Here is a 25,196-nt window from a genome sequence, read left to right on the forward strand (position 1 = left end):
GTTTATCCCCCTGTTTTCGCCTCAACTTCTCCTTCAGCGCGACAGCGTTTGGCTAATGTGGTTACTACGTTAATGTCACCTCTCTTTGAGTCATCCGGTGCGACTCCTGGCTTACAGCGTAAGCAATTGCGCAGTCAATTGCCTAACCCCGATGAGAAAAAGGTAATAGATCGCATGGCACGTAGATGGATTGTTTTCCCTTCACTATATGATGTGGAATCAGTTGTCAACGTTTTCCATCAATGGGATGCCCCAAAACAGAGGTATGTCTTTGAGAAAATGTGCGAAATTCTCTGTGAGGAATTGGATGATAGTGGTAAAGACCCAAGCCCGCAGGAGTTGTGTCGAGTGAGATTTGATTTTGGAACTGGTACCATTGTGGATCGCGATGTAGATAAAGCAGTTGCGGTTGTATTATCCTTCAGGAATGATGATTGTCAACAGTCGTTGTTTGAACCTGATGTCCCTGTGGGAAAAAGGATAAAAGCACGCCAATATCCGATGCGTGAGGTTCCCCCGGTTTGGAGACCTGTTGAACCAAATGCTAATCCACCTGTCTTAGCACATTTTCAGCGTATTTGGGTACATGTTCCATGGAAAAGATCTGAGGTGTTAGCACTAAAGCAGACATTGCCTGATCCCCGTAAAAACCCTACCGGTTATTATAAGGAGTTGTCACAAACTGCAGAATCCTGTGTAATGAATCTGGGTGATATAGATATGCTGTTTGGGAATGTGGTTCCACAGCCTTTGTGGGGATCCATTCGTAATATGGATCATGCTGCAGAACTAGGGGACACATGGGCTAACATCATCGCTGCTGACGCTAGACAGATTGGTGGCGCGAAACCTGAGCCTTTAATAGCAGAACTCCCTGGTAGAATCATCACGTATATGAAGACCTTAATGCCCGCGATGCGCGTAAATTGGGATAAGCTATCTGCATGCAAGCAGAAGAAAGATGAGACAGTGTCAGACTTCTTTACCAGGTTTGAAGAAACGTTTATTGACCACAGTGGGCAAGATATGAGTACTGAGGGTGGCCAACGGTTATTTGTGGATAAATTTGTGCAGAATTTACTTCCTGACCTGTGTAAAAAGTTAAAAGATTCAGAAAGTTCTTGGGCTGTTTCTTCTTCAGCCCTAAATTGATGCAGCGTAACGGCAATATGTATGGCGCAAGAGGGAGGGGTGGTCAGCAAGCTCTTAGAGGCAGAGGGCGTGGAAATGTTCCCCAGAACGCGCGTCCTCTTCCGCCTCAAAATACCATCAATAGCTTTGATCAGCAAGCCAACGCGACTAGTAATACAGCTCAGTACTACAATAATGATTATTATGCAGAGGACGGCGATGCAGAAAATAATGATTACTAGGACAGCCGTAGACAGAGAGAGGGAGTTGTTTCAGTGCCAGTGGATCAGAGCGGACCGTATGTTGAGGTGACTACAGCAAATGTAACGGAGCCCTTTCTGCTAGACACTGGTGCTGCAAAGAGTTCAATCATGCATTCAAAACTCCCTGGCGCACCTTTGTCTGGCGATATAAATGTTTCAGTAGGTTTTTCTGGCGCCCCAGTTAGGAACACGATTTCTAGTCCCATGTCACTTTCTATTGGACCTTGCGAGCTGAAAGCACCCCTGATCCTAACAACAGGTTGTAATGAAAATTTGCTAGGGTTAGATTTGTTAAAAAGATTGCATGCTACACTGTATTGTTCACCGTCAGGAGTACAACTTACATTAGGCAGGAAAGTGATTTCCCCAATGTATTTGTCTAAAAATGCAATGCCGCCTGAATTGTCATCCCTTCCGGATGTCCTTTGGGCTACTGGTCCCAATGATGTGGGCCTCTTGGAGATACCGCCATACGTGGTAACTTTAAAGGCTAATGTCAGACTGCCACGCATTCCCCAGTACAAGATCTCTAATGAAGGCCAGAAAGCATTGTTAGACATTGTCAGCGACTTGATTAATAAGGGTGTAATCGAAGAGACAAGAGGCAACGTTTGCAATAGTCCGATTTTACCTGTCTTAAAACGAACGGACCCTTCACAGCCACCTGTTTACAGATTTGTGATTGATCTTAGAGAGGTTAATAAGATTGTTGTGCCACAGTTTCCAGTTGTCCCTGATATAACTGCCTTGTTAACGATGATTCCAGCCTCTGCTGCATGGTTTTCAGTGATCGATTTAAAGAATGCTTTCTTTAGCATCCCAATTGCAGAGGAGAGCAGAGACATTTTTGGCTTCAGTCTGGGAGGCCGAAGCTTCCGCTTCAAACGCGCTCCCCAGGGCTACTGTGAAAGTCCATCAATATACAGCCAAGCTTTGAAAGCGCAGCTTGATGCACTTGTTTTACCTAGTGGCGCTATCCTGATTCAGTACGTTGACGATTTACTAATTGCCGCGGATACTGAGAAGATCTGCAAAGAAGCCACATTATCATTGTTGCGTCATTTATCTGCTTTCCATCACAAAGTGTCTCTCTCAAAGCTGCAATATTGTCGACAAGAAGTGACCTACTTAGGTCAGCTCTTATCGAAGGAGGGAAGGAAACTGACCCCAGAAAGAATTCAAGCCATTGCACAGTTGAGTGTGCCAAGAACACAGAGAGAAGTGCGTGCTTTCTTGGGCATTACCTCATACTGTAGGCACTGGATCCCAAATTTTTCCCTGTTGGCAAAACCTTTGTTAGCATTAACATGCAAAGACACATCGAATCCTATCCCATGGTCTGAAGAGTGCCAGAAAAGTTTTGTGGAATTGCGCAACGCATTATGTTCAGCTCCTGTGTTGGGTACCCCTGACTACAGCAAGCCTTTTACATTGTATGTTCACGAGAAAGATGGTTGTGCATTATCAGTGTTAACACAGCCTTTTGGTGACAGACCGCGCCCATGCGCATATTTTTCATCAACCTTGGACCCTGTAGCGAGGGCATTGCCAAGCTGTCTGAGAGCGACAGCTGCTGCAGCTATGTCTATCCGACAATCTGCTGGTTTGGTAATGGACAACACATTGATCGTTATGGTTCCACATGCTGTAGACACATTATTAAACAGGACCAAGACACAACACTTGACTAGTGCGCGATTATCAGGCTATGAGCTCACACTGTTAGCAAACTACATACACATAAAGAGATGCAACACGCTGAATCCAGCTACGTTATTGCCAAATCCAGCAGACCTAGATGAGAATGAGCAACATGACTGTCTGTTCAGAACAGAAGAAGAGACGAAAGGGAGAGTAGATCTAAAAGATACTCCCCTGACTGAGTGTGATGGTACTTTATGGGTGGATGGTTCGTGTTTCAAGCTCCCTAATGGTGACACGACTGCTGCATATGCTATCACGACTTTACACACGGTTGTGGAAACTGCACGTGTGCCACATAATTCGGCCCAAGCAGCAGAATTAATCGCCCTCACAAGAGCATGCGTGTTGTCTGAAGGAATGAGAGTGAATATATACACCGATAGCCAGTACGCCTTTGGCGTGGCTCATAGTTTTGGGCGATTGTGGAAAGAACGTGGGTTCCTGACGTCGCATGGAGCTAAAATTCAGAATGGCAAGTTGGTGAATGATCTCCTTGAGTCACTGACCCTACCGTTGCAGGTTGCGATTATGAAATGCAGTGCGCACAGGAAAATCACAGATGATGTTGGACGTGGGAATGCTTTTGCTGATGAGATCGCGAAAGAAACAGCACAGAATGTAAAGACTAGAATGTATGTTGCAGGCCCCACAAGATGGGTTGATGATGTTGGAATGTGTGAAAACACGATAGAGAGTGTGAAGTCGCTTCAAGCTGAAGCTACAGAGAAAGAATTAAGCAAGTGGAGAGAAAGTGTGGGTAAGTTGGATGAGAATGGTTGTTGGATTGATCTGACAGAACATAGGCGATGGTTGTTGCCTGATGCATATGTGCTTCCAGTAGTTACAATGGCACATGGAATGGCACATATCAGTACGAAAGGAATTTGTAAGTTGTTGGCTCCAGTATGGCAGAATGCTGGAATTCCCAAGTGTGCAGAGAATGTGGTCAAGAATTGTATGATATGTCTGAAGTATAACCCTGGTAGGGGAACCCCAACTCAGCTGGTCATTTTGCACCCCCATCATACCCATTTGAAGTTTTGCAGCTGGACTTTATCCACATGGAAAGGTGCAACAACCTGAAATATGTATTGGTGGTTGTCTGCGCTTTTTCAAAATGGGTAGAGGCCTATCCTCTAAAGGATAACACTGCCCTATCCACAGCCAAAGCCCTTGTGAAAGAGTTCTTCCCTAGGTTTGGAATGCCAAGAATGATGTGGTGTGATAACGGAAGTGAGTTTGTGGGTAAAGTGATGAAGAATGTGTGTGAGGGGCTAGGTATTAGGCAGAAGTTCCACGCTGCAAATCACCCCAATCAGCTGGATTAGTAGAGCGCTACAACGGCGCTCTAAAACTTAAACTGGCCAAAATCCAGGCGAGCACCAGTCTTAAATGGCCTGATGCTCTGCCTTTAGCTCTCCTGTCCACCAGAATGACCGTACACTCACGAGTGGGACTTAGTCCTTATGAAGTGGTTTTTGGCCGCCCGGCCAACGTATGGGGTGTACCAAGGCCTACGAAATTCAGTGAGATCGAGCATCCAGTACTACTCTATTACTTGTATGATTTGACTGCTAAACTACGTGTTTTACATCAACAGGTGCATGATACTCTTCCCCAACCTTCTGAAACTCCTGGACACCCTATTGACCCTGGCACATGGGTGCTGATTAGAAACTTCCAGCGCAAGAGCAACGACGAGCCTCGTTGGATCGGCCCCCACCTTGTACTCCTGTCAACGAGATCAGCGGTCCGGGTGAAAGGGAGAAAGAATTGGGTCCATGGCACCCACTGCAAGGTAGTCCCCTTGCCCCTGCCATATGACCAGTGGGTCCAGGAGGGTATCGCCGACTCTGAAACAGACACTGTACCTCAATTTGTACCATTCAGTGATGCACGCATAAAGGGCACAGTTTCAGACCAAGAGAGTAACGATATTTTGCAAGAAGCTGTGCCATCATCAAGTCGATTGGACACCACAGAGCCTGAACTTTTGTTCCAGGATCAAACAGCACCTGGCCATCTCCGCTATAATTTGAGACCAAGGCCTATGGACAAATAAAGATTTCCTCACTATCTTTTCTTTTTGACATTATAAGCTCTCCCATCTGAAGGACTTTCTTGATTTTTGTTTTTCGAACCACCATCCGGGTTCAGCCGCAGGGTCGCGGTGCCAAGACTTTGGGGTACAGGCCGAAGACGTTAGGTCAACGGTTCTGGTTGGTCTAGGGCGTTTCCCTGGACTGACAGGCGTACTCCTTAGCAGAAGAAACTCATCCGCCGCGAGCGGCCCGATTAGAGGATGGAGTTTTTTAAGATGGAGAGACCCGTTGAGGAAATGAACTTTAAAGCAAGGATGTGTAAAATTATAAAGAGTAAATGTTTTGTATTTTTGTGCCTATTTATACTATGTAGTATAATAATGTTCATCGTTGGATTTGTATTTTTCTCCTCTCAAAAGCCCATTGCACCCACTGTACAGCCTATACCTCTTTCTACTGCCTCCTCACACTCTTTTCACCCTCTGCCTGAACATGAACAAACCAGACGATCAGAGTTTGTAAATAACTCGTTTATTCAGCTCTTGCACCAACACCAACTAGTAATGAATACAACCAATTGCTGGGTGTGTGGGTTAATGCCACATACCATCAATAAGGGTATTCCCTATCTAGTGCTGCCGTTTAGTTACAATGGATCGTCATGGGCATTCCAGACCATGTTTCTCTATGCTCTAGATACGTACTCCCCTCGACAGCCGCGTTCCATCAGACCTATCACCAATAATAAGGCTTTGATGAAAGGAGTTGCCGATATGAGCAGAGATATCGATGCATACTCGTCCATACCCAAGGAAGAATTGAGACCTTATGTAGGATGGAACGCAACGGGGTATAGTATTAGTCTGGGTGAAAGACAGCGAAAAATCTCATCCCCAATCTGGGTCGTACCCCACATAGGTCGGTTCTGCTTACAGGGTAATGGTCAGAATCCTAGAGCTCAACTAGGGAGAAGTGACTGTACTGAAATGTACACTTTCCCATCACAGTTTTCTCCTGCTTTTTTGGCTGCCAAGGGCACATATTTCATCTGCAATGACCGAGCATATACATGGTTGCCCCCTGATTTCTCGGGCACATGTTATATTGCGAACTTGCTACCGCCAACATTTACTGCTGCCTCTGACTATCACAAGACTAGAGTTGTGAGGGGCGTGATTAGTAAGGAGGATACTGCCGGTCAGGAAGCGGGAGACTTCTTCTTGGGTTTCCTGCCGTTTTGGGGACCTATGGTAAATAGTAGGAACCTGAGACAACTGACTCGTGTGGTTGAATCCACTGTCAATGTAACGGCTGGTGCCCTCGGTAATTTGACAGCTGAGCTCCAAGCGGATCGCCTCATGACTTTGCAGAACCGCATGGTTCTAGACGTTATTCTTGCAGACCGCGGTGGGGTATGTAAGGTTATCCAATCCAGTTGTTGCATTTTCATACCAGATAACGCTCCAACAGTCTATCAAGCCATCTCCAGACTCCATAAAATATCTGAGTCCATACACGTGGATAAAGGAGATTGGTCACGGGTGGGGTGGTTCTGGGAACTGATATCTGCCTGGGGTTGGAAAGTTCTGATGGTCATTGGAATGATATTAGTCATCCTTTTCCTGTTCTGTCTGTGCATACAGTGTGCTCCTGTGATATGTGGCCTCTGTGCTACATTATGTGTAAGGAAACCTCTATCGAGGGACGAGCTAAGTAATAGGATGATGCTACAGCAACATCTCCATGACTTTGTGAACATTGACCTAGACTCGGATTAAGATGAGTATAGTGATTGCCTATGTAAGGGCAAAAGGAGGGTCTGTCGTACTTTAATCTCTGTTTCCGCGTAGGGGACAGGGCCCCACCCCTGTCTATCCTGGTATTGGCGAACCGCAAATGGTTAATGCGGTATGTACAAGTGCTTTGTATACCGTTCTAGCTATGAATGCACTGTGTACACGTTATTCTGCATCACTACGCGGGTTCCATTTTGAAAGCAGTGGCCATCTTGTGATTGCCCTCACATAGGCTATAATGAAGCAAATACGGGCCTCACAGCACATTTGCCTTTCCATGACTCTTCTGTGACCTGGGCAGCTTGGCTCTGCTGCCCCAGGTCAAACTGGTTTCACGAGCGCCCCTTCCTCCGGCCACCTGTGATTAGCATCAGGGCTTGACACGCCATAAAGTCCTTTCATCCCACACAAGCCTCTGGCTAATCTCTTTCACACCTGACTGTTCCTGCTTTATGACTTGTTTCTATCAACAGGAGCTGCCCGTGTTTTATTGGGGCCTATCGATATCTGATGTGGGATCTGAACCTTGCTGTGTAAATAATTGTGGGCTGGCTTAGCTGGAATGTGGGATGGTCATCATGACTCTGCCTTTTCGTTTGTAATGTACACGTGTATATGGCCGTATCATAAACCTAGGAATGTATGCCTGAGGCAGGAAAAACTGTACTTAAGGAGAAGTCCGTTTCTATGATTTTTAGCAGTCTCCTGAGAACATACACGCTGTTGTACTTCTAGGATACCTGTAATTGGTCTGCAGCCAATAAATGAATCCTTGACTTCACCCAGAAGACTCTGTGTTTCTGTAGGTCTGGAACAGGGAGAACCCAGAAGTCATAGGGTGTGTGCCCCTGCACCGCTGGGACTAAAATACCCAGTACTTCACCTCTGCACCCACCCCTCATGACTCTGGGCACTGCTGGGAGTGATAGGCACCCACCCCTCCTGTCTCTGGGCACTGCTGGGAGGACTCTGCACACACCCCTCCTGACTCTGGGCACTGCTGGGAGGACTCTGCACACACCCCTCCTGACTCTGGGCACTGCTGGGCGGCCTCTGCACCCACCCCTCCTGTCTCTGGGCACTGGTGGGAGGCCTCTGCACACACCCCTCCTGCCTCTGGGCACTGCTGTGAGTGATAGGCACACACCCCTCCTGACTCTGGGCACTGCTGGGAGTGATTGGCACACACCCCTCCTGTCTCTGGGCACTGCTGTGAGTGATAGGCACACACCCCTCATGACTCTGGGCACTGCTGGGAGTGATAGGCACCCACCCCTCCTGTCTCTGGGCACTGCTGGGAGGACTCTGCACACACCCCTCCTGACTCTGGGCACTGCTGGGAGGACTCTGCACACACCCCTCCTGACTCTGGGCACTGCTGGGCGGCCTCTGCACCCACCCCTCCTGACTCTGGGCACTGCTGGGAGGACTCTGCACCCACCCCTCCTGTCTCTGGGCACTGCTGGGAGGCCTCTGCACACACCCCTCCTGTCTCTGGGCACTGCTGTGAGTGATAGGCACACACCCCTCATGACTCTGGGCACTGCTGGGAGTGATAGGCACCCACCCTTCCTGTCTCTGGGCACTGCTGGGAGGCCTCTGCACACACCCCTCTTGTCTCTGGGCACTGCTGTGAGTGATAGGCACACACCCCTCCTGTCTCTGGGCCCAGCTGGGAGCACTCTGCACACACCCCTCCTGTGTCTGGGCACTGCTGGGAGGCCTCTGCACACACCCCTCCTGTCTCTGGGCACTGCTGGGAGTGATTGGCACACACCCCTCCTGTCTCTGGGCACTGCTGTGAGTGATAGGCACACACCCCTCATGACTCTGGGCACTGCTGGGAGTGATAGGCACCCACCCCTCCTGTCTCTGGGCACTGCTGGGAGGACTCTGCACACACCCCTCCTGTCTCTGGGCACTGCTGGGAGGCCTCTGCACACACCCCTCCTGTCTCTGGGCACTGCTGTGAGTGATAGGCACACACCCCTCCTGTCTCTGGGCCCAGCTGGGAGGACTCTGCACCCACCCCTTCTGTCTCTGGGCACTGCTGGGAGGCCTCTGCACACACCCCTCCTGTCTCTGGGCACTGCTGTGAGTGATAGGCACACACCCCTCATGATTCTGGGCACTGCTGGGAGTGATAGGCACCCACCCCTCCTGTCTCTGGGCACTTCTGGGAGGACTCTGCACACACCCCTCCTGACTCTGGGCACTGCTGGGCGGCCTCTGCACCCACCCCTCCTGACTCTGGGCACTGCTGGGAGGACTCTGCACCCACCCCTCCTGTCTCTGGGCACTGCTGGGAGGCCTCTGCACACACCCCTCCTGTCTCTGGGCACTGCTGTGAGTGATAGGCACACACCCCTCATGACTCTGGGCACTGCTGGGAGTGATAGGCACCCACCCCTCCTGTCTCTGGGCACTGCTGGGAGGCCTCTGCACACACCCCTCCTGTCTCTGGGCACTGCTGTGAGTGATAGGCACACACCCCTCCTGTCTCTGGGCCCAGCTGGGAGCACTCTGCACACACCCCTCCTGTGTCTGGGCACTGCTGGGAGGCCTCTGCACACACCCCTCCTGTCTCTGGGCACTGCTGGGAGTGATTGGCACACACCCCTCCTGTCTCTGGGCACTGCTGTGAGTGATAGGCACACACCCCTCCTGACTCTGGGCACTGCTGTGAGTGATAGGCACACACCCCTCCTGACTCTGGGCACTGCTGGGAGTGATTGGCACACACCCCTCCTATTTAACAATATGTACGCTTTGTCCATACACGTGTGTGGGTTCACTCCATGGGGGTACGGGTCATACTTACACTGTTGGGGTGGGGGGTACGCTCCATGCATACGCGGGTGGGGGGACGTGTCGTACGTACAATGTTGGCATGGGGGTACGCTCCTTGCATACGCTGGTGGGGGTACGTGTCGTACTTACACTGTTGGGGTGGGACGTACGCTCCATGCGTACGCGGGTGAGGGTACGGGTCGTACTTACACTGTTGGGGTGGGACGTACGCTCCATGCGTACGCGGGTGAGGGTACGGGTCGTACTTTCACTGTTGGGGTGGGGGTACGCTCCATACATCCGTGGGTGAGGGTACGGGTCGTACTTACACTGTTGGGGTGGGGGGTACGCTCCATGCATACGCGGGTGGGGGGACGTGTCGTACGTACAATGTTGGCATGGGGGTACACTCCTTGCATACGCGGTTGGGGGTACGTGTCATACTTACACTGTTGGGGTGGGACGTACACTCCATGCGTACACGGATGAGGGTACGGGTCGTACTTACACTGTTGGGGTAGGATGTACGCTCCATGCGTACGCGGGTGAGGGTACGGGTCGTACTTATACTGTTGGGGTGGGGGTACGCTCCATACGTCCGCGGGTGAGGGTACGGGTCGTACTTACACTGTTGGGGTTGGGGGTACGCTCCATGCATACGCGGGTGGGGGGACGTGTCGTACGTACAATGTTGGCATGGGGGTACGCTCCTTGGATACGCGGGTGGGGGTACGTGTCGTACTTACACTGTTGAGGTGGGACGTACGCTCCATGCGTACGTGGGTGAGGGTACGGGTCGTACTTACACTGTTGGGGTGGGACGTACGCTCCATGCGTACGCGGGTGAGGGTACGGGTCGTACTTACACTGTTGGGGTGGGGGTACGCTCCATACGTCCGCGGGTGAGGGTACGGGTCGTACTTACACTGTTGGGGTGGGGGGTACGCTCCATGCATACGCGGGTGGGGGGACGTGTCGTACGTACAATGTTGGCATGGGGGTACGATCCTTGCATATGCGGGTGGGGGTATATGTCGTACTTACACTGTTGGGGTGGGACGTACGCTCCATACGTACGCGGGTGGGGGGACGTGTCGTACGTACAATGTTGGCATGGGGGTACGCTCCATGCATACGCGTGTGAGTGTACGGGTCGTACTTACACTGTTGGGGTGGGGGGTACGCTCCTTGCATACGCGGGTGGGGGTACGTGTCGTACTTACACTGTTGGGGTTGGGGGTACGCTCCATGCATACGGGGTGGGGGTACGGTCCGTACATATCTGTCCCCACGCTATGTGATGCTTGTGCAGGCCGTACCCAGGCCTTTGCCACGTGGGTACGAGCCGTCCCGCCATTGTTGGGGTGACGTAGGTGTGGGCGTGGTACGACTCGTACCCACGCTCTTAAGGCGTGGGTACGGGACGTACCTGTCTGGTTGTGTTGCCGGTTCGCGTCGTCAAGAACTTCCGTTGTGGTGGTCGCTGGCTTTGCTGGACACGCCCCCACCCCCTCGTAGTGACCAGGGCCTGAGGGTCAGGTATGTCCAGGGCATGTGTGCTGTGTGACTTTGGTGGGGCTTTTGTGGCCTGCCCTGGTGCTGCCACCCCCCCCTCCTTTCCACCCTCCCTTTGTTGTTCTGACCTTCTGCGGCATTTGCGTCGGAACCTGTAGAGGAGGTCGACTGCTATGAGGGCCGGGGTGACACGTAGGTTCGGGTCCATGTCTGTCCGTCGCGTACGGGTACTCCTTGTTCGCGTCGTCCTGTCTGTCCGTCGCGTACAGGTCCTCCTTGTTCACATCGTCCTGATTTCCCAGCAGTTTTTGGCAGCCGGAAAATATTCACCGTGCGGGATGACGTCGGTGCGAATCGTAATTCCTGGTTCGTGAATGGCAGGCTGCGTGCATCCCGACGTCACGTCGGCGCTTTCCCGGATCGCATTTGTATGTTTATTTTCGTCGGTCGGGGTTTTGTACGATTCGTACGGAAATGGTGTTTCCGTGCGATTCGTAATTCCATGTTTCTACATTTTGACGACCGGGTACGCGTCGGACGGAGAATTTGCTCCGTCCGACGGTTCGTACCCGGTTTTTACAGGATCGTGATTGGCACCTAAATATTGTTAAAACTTATTGTTGCAATCAGCCAGAAGAATATCAACTGCTGGACCATATGGATGATTTTTGTACCAACTAGGACTCACCAATGAGGAGAATTTCAAAGTGATCCTGATACTATAGATCTGTTACAACTGACCCAAAACAATCTAGGTAAAATGTGACAGAAATACATATAAAAAGGTTAATCAAGTAATTTAAATGTCCCCATCTCTAGCCACAGACATACATCAACGGCTGTAGGTCAGTCCATGATACATATATTAAAATTTGAGTGGGTGGGAATTGTAATAAAAACTCTAAAATAGCCTGACTAGTGCAACTGTCTAGTTACTCTCCAAGCCACAAATATATAGAGGGATACTTGATTAATGATTTGGTCAGAGACAGTGTACATTCACAATGTCAAGGTATCCTTACAATTTCTCATAACATAGGCTATAAATAGTGTGCAGAGATATTCTCTTCTGCATTTTAACATAAAAGTACAAAGCAGCATAAAGTGTATTATAATTTATAGACTCTATCCCCCTCCCCCCCTGAGTTCATTTCCACAGCTGGATGAACTACTCGCAGCCTTTTGCCATGAGTTAGTGAAATGCTTCATCGGAAAAGTACCCAGCCTAAAATGAATACACAGTAATCTTTCAAAAGAGGGGTTCACTTTATCCAGATATGGTTCAAAAATGGGAAAGGGCTTGAGTGTCTAACGCTGATCTAACTTCTGTCCTAACAGGTTTATAAACCTATACTGCCAAAACCTTTCCTTCACAACCTGCCCAGTATACGTTGTCATACTTCGCGGTCCATAACAGGAATCAGCACATCCTATTGTTGCAGGGTGTTACCCACATGACAAAACCAGGTTAATTTGACTTGTTTGGTGTACATATGTAGGAAGGTGCTTTTTTTGCATACTTTTTGCCTGATGCCTGATGTAATTTCGAACTGTACATGCACTGGGTCCCTGCTAACCAGGTCCCCAGTGCCAGATCTCTTTCCTAAAACAATGTACTATGATTGGTCAACTTCAGTTACCCCTAGTCCCTAGTAAATGGTACCCCTGGTACCTAGGGCAAGGATACTAAAGAGATTCCTCTGGTGCTGCAGCACTGGTTTGCCACCTCAGGGCCCCTTCACCAAGGCTACACACTCTATGTCTAGGTGCAGGAAAATCCAAAGAGTCTACATGACATACCGCCCTGTGTGCCATGCCACCCCTACACTGAATAAGATATAAGTAAGCCACCCCTACTGCAAGCATTTAGTTTTAAGGCAGGGTGCATTATACCTTATGTGTGGGCATATCAGCATCAGCAGCTATGCCCCCTACAATGTCCAGTCCATTCAGTGGTGTAAGTGAACAGTGAATCCATAAAGATTATCAGCACGAGGTTCCTAGCTCCATGATGGCTTCACTGATTTCTAAGATGTTTGGTACAAAACATCCTGTTTTAGTAAATCATAACTGATGCCAGTGTTGGATTTAAGAACAAATTCACACAGAAAACCCTTTTAGAGTGTCCCCTGAAACCTAAACAAACACTAGTGGGGTCTCTGGCCAGTTTCCATCAGCCTCTCACCACCAGACATGTTTTTGACCACAAGGGGTGAAAGCCAAAACTCTCAGAGGACAGAAAAATACCTGCTCTGGGTGTGGGTGTTTCACGCCTCCCCAAGGACAGGATGATCTTCCTGTGAAGGAAGCTTCAAAGGTAATGCTGGCTTTGAAATCCAACCCAGGAATCCCTGGATAGTGGGGAGGCCAAGCCTCCTTTCCTGCTACACTTTTGGCGGGAGGAAAGGAGGGAAACTTAGGAGAAGTGTCCCTCTCAGCCTGCCTCACCCTAGGGTGGGGCAGGTGAGGTGAACACCTCTCCTGAAATTCTACCATGTTGAGATGGTGAGAAACCCTTCAAGCAGGGCTAGGGTAGTGCCTTTTCCCACAGGAAGTAGTCACTTGAGGGTGCAGACACCCGAAAGGTCAGTTGTTGGCTACTACCTGTCTCCCCTTGTAACAGCCCTAAATTCAGTATTTGGGTGGCTCCCCAAGACCTTGACTTCAGATTCCATGGACCCAAAGAAGACAAAGGAAGAAGACGTGCTGGTGATCCAGGAACTGAGCCCTGCTGCAGAAGAAACCAGTGCCAAACCCTACCAGCTGCAAAAGTACTCAACAACTATGGTCTGCAGACCAGCACAGACTGTGTTGACATGATTCATCACATCATCCAAATTTTGCAGGAGCCAAGGCCTGTTAGTCACCCGTCTGGTAACTGACCCCTTCAATGCATGCACCAGCCTGAGGGATCCTCACAGTACCTGCGACCAACGTTGGAAACAGCCCCACTCTTGTAAGCCTGAACTCACTTTCTGGTGGCTTACACTGTGTAAAAGCAGCAACTTTAGCATGACCATCACAACTGCTACGGACTGCCATCACCTCACCTGTAGCTGCACGCCGCTGGCGAGAATCCAACTCTGCATTTCAAGACCTCCAGCACCTCTGATCCTCTGATCCAGGTAGCCCAGAATTGCCTGCTGTGCTCGAGCCCTGGGACATTCATAACTCTGACTCCCCTGGAGTAGAACTTCCTCCGAACTCTGGGCCACCGTTTCCCCCCTAAAAATCCATGGCAGAATAGTGCTTCCTTTGACCGTGATGGTAAATGTGTTGGCTATCTAACCCTATGCTTTTGTTTCCCTTGACCGCGACAGTGACAGTCTCTGCCTGATGGTATTGACCGCTGTTGCTTAAAACCTGTAAGCATTTGTTTCTTGAAATGTATTTGGTCAAAAATCAACATGCAAAGCATGTATTAGCTGTTTGAGTGTGTGTCTCAGTTATTGCCTCTGTGTGTGACAACACATTCTCAGCACTACCCTCTGATAAGCCTTACTGCACACCCACAGTACTACAAAAAGATCATTGGAATTATCTGCTTTTACCTCAGCATACCTTTTGGGGATCTATTGGGCTCTCTGCACCGTGTACTTCATTTTAGTGCACTATATAGAAAGCCAGCATCCTACAGCAGCCATACCTCTCATTCCATGTCCAGGTAGGGTTTCAACTCAGGTTTTGTCTAAATTCTTATCCAATATTGGATGGGACGTAATGCTGCATGCAGCTCAATAAATTTAACACCAAGCTTGTGCCTTATTTCATCTATAGGAGTGCAACGACCAATCAGAAAAAGGCGAAGTAGAAAATGGTTCTCAGTCTTAGCCAACCCTTTCATATTTTTAAAGTCCCATAGCTCTGTCCCATATAGGGCTACAGCAATGGTTTGCACTGTGTAGGCTTTAAGAGGTGGGGGGTGAGTCTTCTCCCCTGGCTTCTGGCAAAACTGAGTACCCCGTCAGCATACTGACTCAATGTTGACTCTCCAATAAGTAATTGGGCAGACCAAGCCAACTTGGGGCCAAACCTTACTAGTGGCTGACACAATCCTATTGGAGGTCCATACTTTTTAAAAGAGTTCTTCAGTTTAGGAATTCCCTTTATGATCATGTATTTTACTTTCACACTATTTATTTGTAGATCCTTTTTGTTACAATAGTTTTGTAATGCATACAAGAGCTTGTGCATGGCTAGTTCTGTATGTGACAGAAGCACTGCGTCATCTGCAAAAAGCTGAATTGTCATTTTTTGCCCCCCACGTACCGGTACATCAAGATTTAGGGCTCACAGGTAGTCAGTGATTTGTTGAAGAAAATGTTCAACAAGGCTGGAGCCAGTACACATCCTTGTCTGACCCAATTTTTATACTTAAGCTTTCATTAATTTCGCCCCGAGGACCATAGCTGACAGATGAAGTATTATTGCTATATAATTCTTCAATAGCTGACAATAATTTTGCTGGCCTGCCCTGAAATAATAATGTTTGCCAAAGTAGCTCACAGCTTACAGAGTCAAAGCCATTTCAGATCTATAAAAGGCAGGTATAGTTTTGACTTTTTGATGCTGGTGTATTTCAGGCAGATATTAAATACTCGTATTGCATGATTCATTTTTCCTTCCCTGCTTAAAAAGCATTGATGATCCCAGTATCACATAGCCAGTCATCTGTATGAGTGTGCAAAAGCTTAGTATATATGTTAGACTTGGCATATTTTGGTGTGTTTCCCCTGAGTTTTTGCTTTCTGACCTCCCGGTTTTGACTTTGTCTTTGCTGGCATAGTGTTTCTGCGCACTTTTCTCACTGCTGATCAGTGGTAAATTGTGAGTGCTCCTGTGGTAAATTGTGTTATGGCTTGGTGTTTCCATTATTGGATATTTGATTTAATTGTTAGCCCCTAGTAAAGTGCACTGAGTGTGCCAGGGCCTGTAAATCAAATGCTACTCGTGGACCTGCAGCACTGATTGTGCCACCCATGTGAGTAGCCCGGAAAAGGTACCTCAAACCCGCCATTGCGGAGTCTGCGCGCAGTTTGTAACTGCCATGTCGACTTGGCCAGTGCAAACACTTGCCAGTCCCTCACATTCCCTTTTCTTACATGTCAGCCACCCCTATGTTAGGCCCAAGGTACCCCTATGGGCAGGCTGCAGTGTATGTGAAAGGTAGGACATACCCTGGTGTGTGTGGCATGTCCTGATAGTGAATTACGGCCAATTTTGTTTTTCGCTATTGCAAGGCTACCTGTTCCCCATAGGAAAGAATGGGGAGTTTGTTTATAACATCTTATAAACATAACTGGCCCAGGGAATTAGGTAGGACACTAAAGTTTACTATGCCTGAACTCCTAATCTAAAGATGCATTCTGTGTTTGAAAATACCACTTTTAGAAAGTAGGTATTTTCTTGCTCAGTCATCCTGTGAGCCTCTGCTGGAATGTGGATAGCCTGTCTTGGTTTTGAATGACAGAAGGCTGGGGAGCAGGAGTGGCTCCAGATAGTCTTGGTGGGTCAGAAAAGGGCTGAATGTGGGAAGAGGGAGGAGATTTCCTTCCACCTCAAAGGCCTGGTCTGCCTCTGACCATGCCGTCTCCACCTCCTGCCAGGAAGTCACACCAGAGAAGGCAGAACTGGTTCTGGCTGGGCACAGACACTCTCTGCCTAAGAGATCAAAGGATTTTGGGATGTAAATATTGGGGCCCAGGCCCCTGAACTTCAGAACTCTTTTGGATCAAGATGACTGCCAAGAAGAAGAGCTGGAAAAGCTGTGAGGAAGAACTATCACTTCACTTTGCTGCGTGCTTTGCTGTTTTGGCCTGCAGTGGCTGCTTCTGTCTTGGGCAGTGAAAGGACTGGACTGAACTTTCTGCAGTCTACTTTTGTGAGTTTCTCCAAGGGCTTGAGGTAGAACTTGCCCCCTGCTAATGAAGTCTCAGGAACAGCAAAGACTCCAAGCTCTTCTGGAGCTCTTCTGCCCTCAGCACTGTGGACTGTGTGTTTTGTGCTGCAACAGAAGAAGCAACCCAACAACGTTGACAATTACGCTGCCAACTCCTTGTCCTGAAGGCACCACAGATGGCACCGTCACAACACCGCACCGCAACCCTGATCTCACCGACGACGCCTGCTGATGCCGCCACCGAGCCGCTGCTCACACCGTGTAGGCACCGCACTCCACACCGCCTCGCTTCACGACGATGCCTTGGTATCCCCGACCACGACGCTCCACGCCGATATCTGCTTGCACCGTGGTTCGAGGGCATCGCTCGTAAAGTTACACGACACACCGCCCTCATCCCACACCGCAGCCTTGGCCTACCAATGCCGCCATCATCAACTACAGTGCTTCAGCAACAACGATGACGCTGCTTGCACAGTGACCTGTCAGCACCACGACGAACACCGCATTTACTTCTCACTGTGACCCTGGTCTCACCGACAACGCCATCTGATGCTGCCACGAGCCGCTGCTCACACCGCGACCTGAGGGCACCGCACCACTGTTCTTTGCACCGCAGCACCCGACGCCTGCCGACGCCAGCACTCCGGACTCCTGAGAGGAGAACAATCTGCAATGCATGTGACTTTGAGGGTCCCGATGACTCCTGCTCCAACCTCTTGAACCGACGCCTGCGGACGCCCTGCATTTCTAAAAGGTACTGTTTGCCGGTCTTCCTGACACCGTAGCTGGCCCGCGACACCGCGGTCAGCCAGAACTGTTTGGATTTGTTTGCTCACGATGCCGTGATAGCCCTGGACGGAGCTATTGACATCAAGGAACTGTTTTTCAAGGATGTTTTGATAACCAAAGATTTCTATGTATTGTATTGTGGTTTTTTATTGTATTTGGTCTTGTCTTAAGTATATAAAAATATTGGATATTTTTCTAAACTGGTGTGGTGTCCTTTTGTATTGCTTACACTGTATTACAGTTGGTTATGTGCAAATGCTTTATACACTGCCTCTAAGATAAGCATGACTGCTCGTGTCAAGCTACTAAGGGGGTGAGCAGGGGCTATTTTAGGAGTGTGACTCCCTTATCCTGACTAGAGTTGTGGTTTCTGCCTGGCTTTGGCACCTGCCCTAACTTACCAAAAATCCAATTTCTAACAATAGATTTTACTGATTGCATCGAATTTGGGGATTGGTCGATAATTAGAGGGATTGTTCCAGGGTAGTTTGTTGTGTATGGGAACAATTATCGCAGATTTCAATGACGCTGGTACCCTCTCCTGGAACCAAATTGCATTGTACACTGCAGTCAAAATAGGCACCCAAGAAGCTATCTCTGATCTTTATCTGTCAGCTAGAATTCGATCAAGACCTGGGGTTTTGTTTTGTTTCTGGCTGAGAATAACAAATCAAATGTCGCTATCAGAAAAATTACTTGTTTGAATGTTTTGCCTTCTAACATCCTTAATCTTGCCTAATCCGTAGGACAATCATTATTCAGGTGTCCTTTGTTCCCCAGTTTTAATCCCTCAGACTTGGAAGACTATATAGCGTGGACAAATGGTTAAATGAGGAAACACTCATTATAGTATTTTCCAGCTGTCTTGGCGTACCTTGTGATCCCCACCTTACTAGCTCCCAGAAACACCTGGTGTTCCTACTTCTAAGAGCTTCTACCAGTGCCGTCCAAGCCTTTACTTTGACTTGTTTTTTTTAATAATTAATAAGACACTTGAACTTTTGCCTTGCAACTGGTTGTCCCAATCAGGAGTTTCATGCCTTGCTTTCAATGCCAATGCAAGTACAGATTTTCACTTGCTGCCTTACAATTTTGTGTGCAAGGTGTTACCATTACCTGTGGGCCTGCTTTCATGGTCTGGTTGTCGACCACAAAGCTTCTGGGACAAATTAATACAATTCTTGACTCCTGGCAAACCCTGAGTGCCATTTGGAGGAGAATTTGTGCTTTCTCAGTGTCCAATTCTGGTCTGCTATATTTCTGCCATGCAATGGACTCCCTATTAGCTGTTAATAGTAGTGCACTTTTCCTCAGCTCAGGGGCACGGGTAGCATTTGATTTAATCCTTGCTGGAACATTTAAACATGCTATCAACAGGTCATGATCACTCTCATTTTGTTGCTCTATTACGAAGTCATCGACCAGCTGCTATGATTTAAGATTAATTAGAATATAGTCTATCAAGCTTGCGTAACCCCCGATCAGAAAGGGTAGTGAGCTTGTAAATCTGAGGGCATAGAAACATTTAGAGGATGAGATAATTTTAAGCGCAAGAGATGTTGCGGAAGCGCGTCTCCTTCAGCAGCAATTTAGCATTGTAAGTGTATAGGTTGTTTGTGGATAACATTATTGTGCAGCACTTCTAAGTTGGCTATTGTGTCACCGGGTTTGGTATTAAAATTCCTGAAAACCAGAATGACATGTTGCTTTGCTAATGAGTAGTTAGAATATGACCGTGACAAAACATTTTGCCGGGCAATATCAATGCACTTCTCCAGTTTGTTCAATTGCCTCTAAAAGTCCAATTGCAGGCCTAACTCCTATGGATGACAAGTAACTTATGCTGGGTATAAAGGCCATGTGCGCCCGCTAAGTGTCAATTCAGGGATTGGGTAAATCATGTTGGCATATCATTGGTTCTTCGCTGATCTTTGCAGATTAGAGTTTACAGTAGGCAACTGTATATTAACCTTTAAGCTTCAAAATTCCTCCTTGAAAACTTGGCTGGATGCACCCAAGGCTCATAACAATACACAGGGCTTCTGATGTTCTGCTTCTCGGTGCCTTGTTGGATATACATTTTCAAATACCATTGGATAAGGTTCCAGGGTACCTTCATGAACTAGTATTCCCAAGTTGGCCAATGTGTTGCTACTGACAAGAACCAACTCTGCTGTATACTTATTTGCCCACCATGTTATCGTGGAACCCCCCTCTTCTGTAGAGTTAGCAGGTGAAAATCCAACTCTCAGTAGTTCCTGTGATTACATGTTTTGTAACCCTTGCAAGGAGTGTTGGAGTCTGAATAGATAGCATCTATTGAGGTCATTGTGATGTCCTCAGGATTAGTATGTTGGTGTAAATATCAAGACTGCAGTGCCATTGCACAACTGCCTAGGTGCCATAGCATTTTCTGGAGGACTTGCAAGGTCATCTTTTCCCATAACCGGATGCAGATCCCCAGGTCTCACTAATACTTGCTATCTAAGGCACTATTTGATACTAAAGGTACCTTTTGTTTGTACAATTGATGACCAGAAACATTTATCCCAAATTCTTATTTTGCATGCTGGCAGGTTAACTTTTTTCCATCCAAGGACTTTGCACAGACACAATAGCACAGTTTGAGTACAAAACCAACATCTCCCACTGCACAGTAGATGGGTGTATGACGGTGGTAAATGCTCATTCAATCCTTGCCATTTGAGCCCTGCTGCAGAAGAAACTAGCGGCAAACCTTGCCAGCTGCAAGAGGACTTGGCAACTGTGGTCTACTGTCCCTACCTGAGACCTGTGCAACATAGCTTATCATATTATCCACCTTTTATTACATGTAGTGATTCAGGGTGCAAGTGGATACTTGCCCATTGTGAGGTTTTACAGATAACCTCAATGCATTTCAGGGTAGAACCCCTTTTTCAGGAGCTAACATAAATCATTGAGAGTGATGAAACTTAAATAGAAGAAAATGTATTTAACTAAAGATAATATACTGCTAGACCTATCATTCTTGGCATGGGTTTACCCTAATGTTTTTTTCTTCTAACCTCCTATTTTTGCTGCCTTTATTTTTGCTGGCCTTAGAACGTCGCACACTTTACCAGTGCAAAGGTGCTTGCGCTCTATCTTTAAAACATGTTGAATTGGCTTATATTGGATTGGCATATTTAATTTAATTGTAAGCCCCTAGTAAAGTGACACTAACTGTGCCCAGGGCCTGTAAATTAAATGCTGTGATGGGCCTGCAGCACTGATTCTGCCACTCACATAAGTAGCACTTCAAACATGCCTCATGCCTGCCATGGCAGCCTGTGTGTGTGCAGTTTTAAATTGCCATTTCAACCTATAAAATAAACCTTTTGCCATGCCTAACCTTCCTTGTTATGTGTCATCCCTAAGAGAGACACTGGACAGCCCAGAGGGGAGGTGGCAATATATTGCAACAAAGCAGGGCATGTACATGTATGTTTTACATGTCATGTTAGTGAAAAAACTGTGAATTCAATGTTCACTACTGCAAGGCCTACATCTCCCGTAGGATAACATTGGATTTAACTTATTATATTTAAAAGTGTAATTCCCTACTAGAAATATGTAACAAATTCATGTTTGGTTGTTTCTGGAATCACAATGAAAAATTCTTATTTAGGGTAAAGTCAGATGTTTAATGTCATTCTGAATATGCCACATTTATAAAATTGGCATTTTCTTGCCTTAGTCATTTGATGTCTGCAGCCTGTCTCTGTGTCACATGACTGGGTATGGGTCATAGCTGGGCTTTGTATATTCCTCCTAGACAGCCACAGGCAATGGGGAGTTTAGGGATGATCATTGGCACGATGAGAGGGAAGAGCTGGACCCAGCCCCTCGTACACTTAAATAGGCTGAGTACTGAATCCATACAAAGGACTGCCTACCCCCTGTAATTAATCCAGAGCCTGGGCCAGGAAGGCAGGACACAGTAGCACTTCAAAGGCATGCCTCAAGAAGCTTCTTCCCAATTCAAAGACACAACTGGGTAGAAAAACTGAACCTCAGACACCACAGCTTCCGCACACTTCTAGACCTGTGAATTCTCTGACAGGAAGAAGAACTACTGTGCTGTTGAAAGGACTGCCACTCTGCTGGACAGCTGCTCTGAAGGATCTCTGGCCCTGCCGTGCTTATCTGCTGCTCTTGCCTAGGTTAAAAGGACTGGGCCTTCCTCTCTTGAATCCAGAAACCAGAGTGACTCCAATGGCTAGTACGCTGCCCTCCAGATCTGAAGCCTCTAGTACATAACAGGCTTCCAACAACCTTGCACCTGGACTCTGCCATCTGCGAGTCTCCCCAGCCAAGTGGTGCCACCTTCGACCTAGACCCTCAGAAGTGGGCTTAAGGTGCTCTGCCAGCGTCTGTGGATCAAGCAGAACCCCAAATAGAACTGTAGCATCTCTACTGCTGCACAGATTGGACCCGTTCCAATGACCCGTATTGCCATCACAGCCCGCAATGCCTTTGGAACCATCAATGTGCAACATCCTCGGCACAGGCCCTCACATCTTCCCTTGATGGGAACCAGACTTTGCCTTGCAGCCTCGCAGCTCTTTGAAACCAACACTTCGCCCCATGCACAGGATCCTCAACTATGACGCAGATCCTCGCATCAAAGCCTCATTGCATTTCAGAACCGACGTATCGTTTGAGCTGTGCAATGCATCTTCGATACAGATCCTCACAATACTCTAAAAACATAATTTAAGATGCTTTGTTCTGCGGGGCCTAACAGGGTCCCTGGCCCACACTCCATTGAAGTCGGCCTGAACTTTTGACTTTGCCCTGGTCTGGCGCAACCTAATATCCACAGTTGGAGCTCTGTGCTTTATGTGGATATTTTTACCAAATTCTATAAAATTCCATATCCCCAGATCTACTGATTGGGTTTTTGTTGTTTTGGTCTTGTTGTATTTTTTTAAAGAATGTTCTATTTTTTTTAACTTAGGGGTCTATTAGGATGGCGGTCGTAAAATCACTCCGACCGCCATGATAGTGAGAAAACACCGCCCGCTAGGACCACGGCATAACCGCCGGTCCAATTAGTATGCTCCGCAGTCGAAATCCGACTGCGGCGGTACGATCATGGCATTTAACATTGCGGCGGTTGCTCCTGCAACAGCACCGCCGCGATGTCCAAAAAAGCATGTCCAGCATATCCCTGCACTGCGTAGCAGGCACTGCACAGTGCCTCCCACCTGGTACAGGCACATGTAGGGGGTACCCACCCCCCCAGTGCGCCCACACCCCCCAAACACATTGGGGGCCCACAATGGGCCCCCAGAGACATTCTCTGCATGCCTTTCCATGGCGGTTCCACCGCCGCGGAAAGGCTGGCTACCACCGGCATCATAATCATGCCGGCATAGCCTGAAACTGTACCGGCCCCATTTTAGCAGTCCAGCTCCACCCGCCAGGCAAGCATGCGGACTGCTACCGGTGGAAAAGTTGCGGGCTGTAAATCTCACCGCCGCGGTCGTCACCGCCATGCTAATGGGACCAGCGGTTTTCTGGGTTGCAATCGTAGGCGGATGACTGCCGCCGGCCCAGCGGCTGCCACTGCCGGCCTGGCGGCTGCCACTGCCGGCCCGGCGGCAGCCATCCGACCGCCATCCTAATAGACCCCTTAGTGATATTTTCACTTTATTACTGTTTAAAGTGTTGCACAAATACTTCATACGTTGCCTCTAAGTTAAACCTGACTGCTCTGTTCCAACCTACCAGAGGGTTGAGCATAGGTTAATTTAGCGTTGGTTTGTACCTTATCCTAACAAGGATTGTGGTCGCTGCTTGACCAGGGCTCACACCCCAGTCAATTAAAAACCCAATTTCTCACATATGCTATTTGGCAACGTGACCCATGGATTGGGCTGTGAGTGTAAGTGAAAACTGCACCTAAGTGTCTTCCTCACTATCAACAAGGTTGATTTTCATGTATCTGAAGGAGAAACCAATTAAGGTTGATGGACACAAGCTTCTAGAGACTTTTGGACTGAATTGCTGTTTGAGTGGGATAGACCCGAACAATGTATGAATACTGAAAATAACAAATTCTTGACTTATGAGATAACTTGTCTTTCTTTTTTCTACAAATGTTGTACGCACAATTGATAATATTTGAAAAAAACAAGCTTACTTGCAGCACTATCATTTACTATATTTGTTTCTTGTTGTAAAACAAGTGAAATGTCACCAAAATGGCAAAGTGGATCCAGATGACTAACCAAACTCCTTCAAATAGAAAGAAGATTGTTTGAATGACATAACTGGAGACTAGAATACTGCATGATCTGCTAGGTTCAGTCAGGGGGCACATTGACTCCAATAAGATATGAAAACTTTGGCAAAAAAGTTCATCCTGGAGATTCCACACTTGCCTTGAAGTTCTCAGGAATTCGAGGAGACGGTTAATTTATAACTTCAAGAGGTATATTTACCAAGATTTTGCACCGTGCTTGCATCATAAAAGTGATGCAAATCAACACAAGATATTTTTTTCCCTATTTACTTTCAAGTGCAAAACTTGTTTTGTGCTGGAAAATCATTTGAAAGTAATTCAAAGCAGTGCATAACTCTGCTTTGCAATTACTGATCGCCAAGGGGGCATTTCATGGGTTGTGCATTGTCGTTCCCATGCAACCACCCAAGGGTTTTTGATGCAAAACCATATATACTAAAAAAATGGAAACAGGGATTTGCGTAAATAAATAGCTTGTCCAGACCAGTATATCGGGCAGATTTTGTGGCTTTGTTTTGGACATGCTTTGTAAATTGTGTGTACCACTTGCAGAACCTGGCGTAACAACATAGACCCTTTTATCCCATGCCAATAAAAAATTGTGAGTCAATAAAACATTTTCACAGATTTAAGACCTTTAGCATTACAGTGCAAAGCTCAATTTCAATAATGTTATTATAGTACAACTTGAATAACGTGAGACAATACAGATAAATGCCTCAAACATGGCATTTTAGAATCACTTGAAAATAAACTACCAGGCCAAGTCCCATCTGAACTGAACACTAGCAACCCAAAATCTGTTTCATCTTATTTGGGCTTTGTCAGTAGGATGCCACTTGTTTCTAGCGGCACAGTGTAAATGAGATCCTTGTCTTGGTAGATTCGTAAAAGTTATGGCATGGCACAGTGGAATATAAACAAGTTATAGGCAGATTGCTTTAATTGATCTCAACCAAATTATGAAAGGCTGACAAGGGGATCATTCAAACT

This window comes from Triturus cristatus, chromosome 4_1, assembly GCF_964204655.1.
Source record: "Triturus cristatus chromosome 4_1, aTriCri1.1, whole genome shotgun sequence".
Lineage (NCBI taxonomy): Eukaryota > Metazoa > Chordata > Amphibia > Caudata > Salamandridae > Triturus > Triturus cristatus.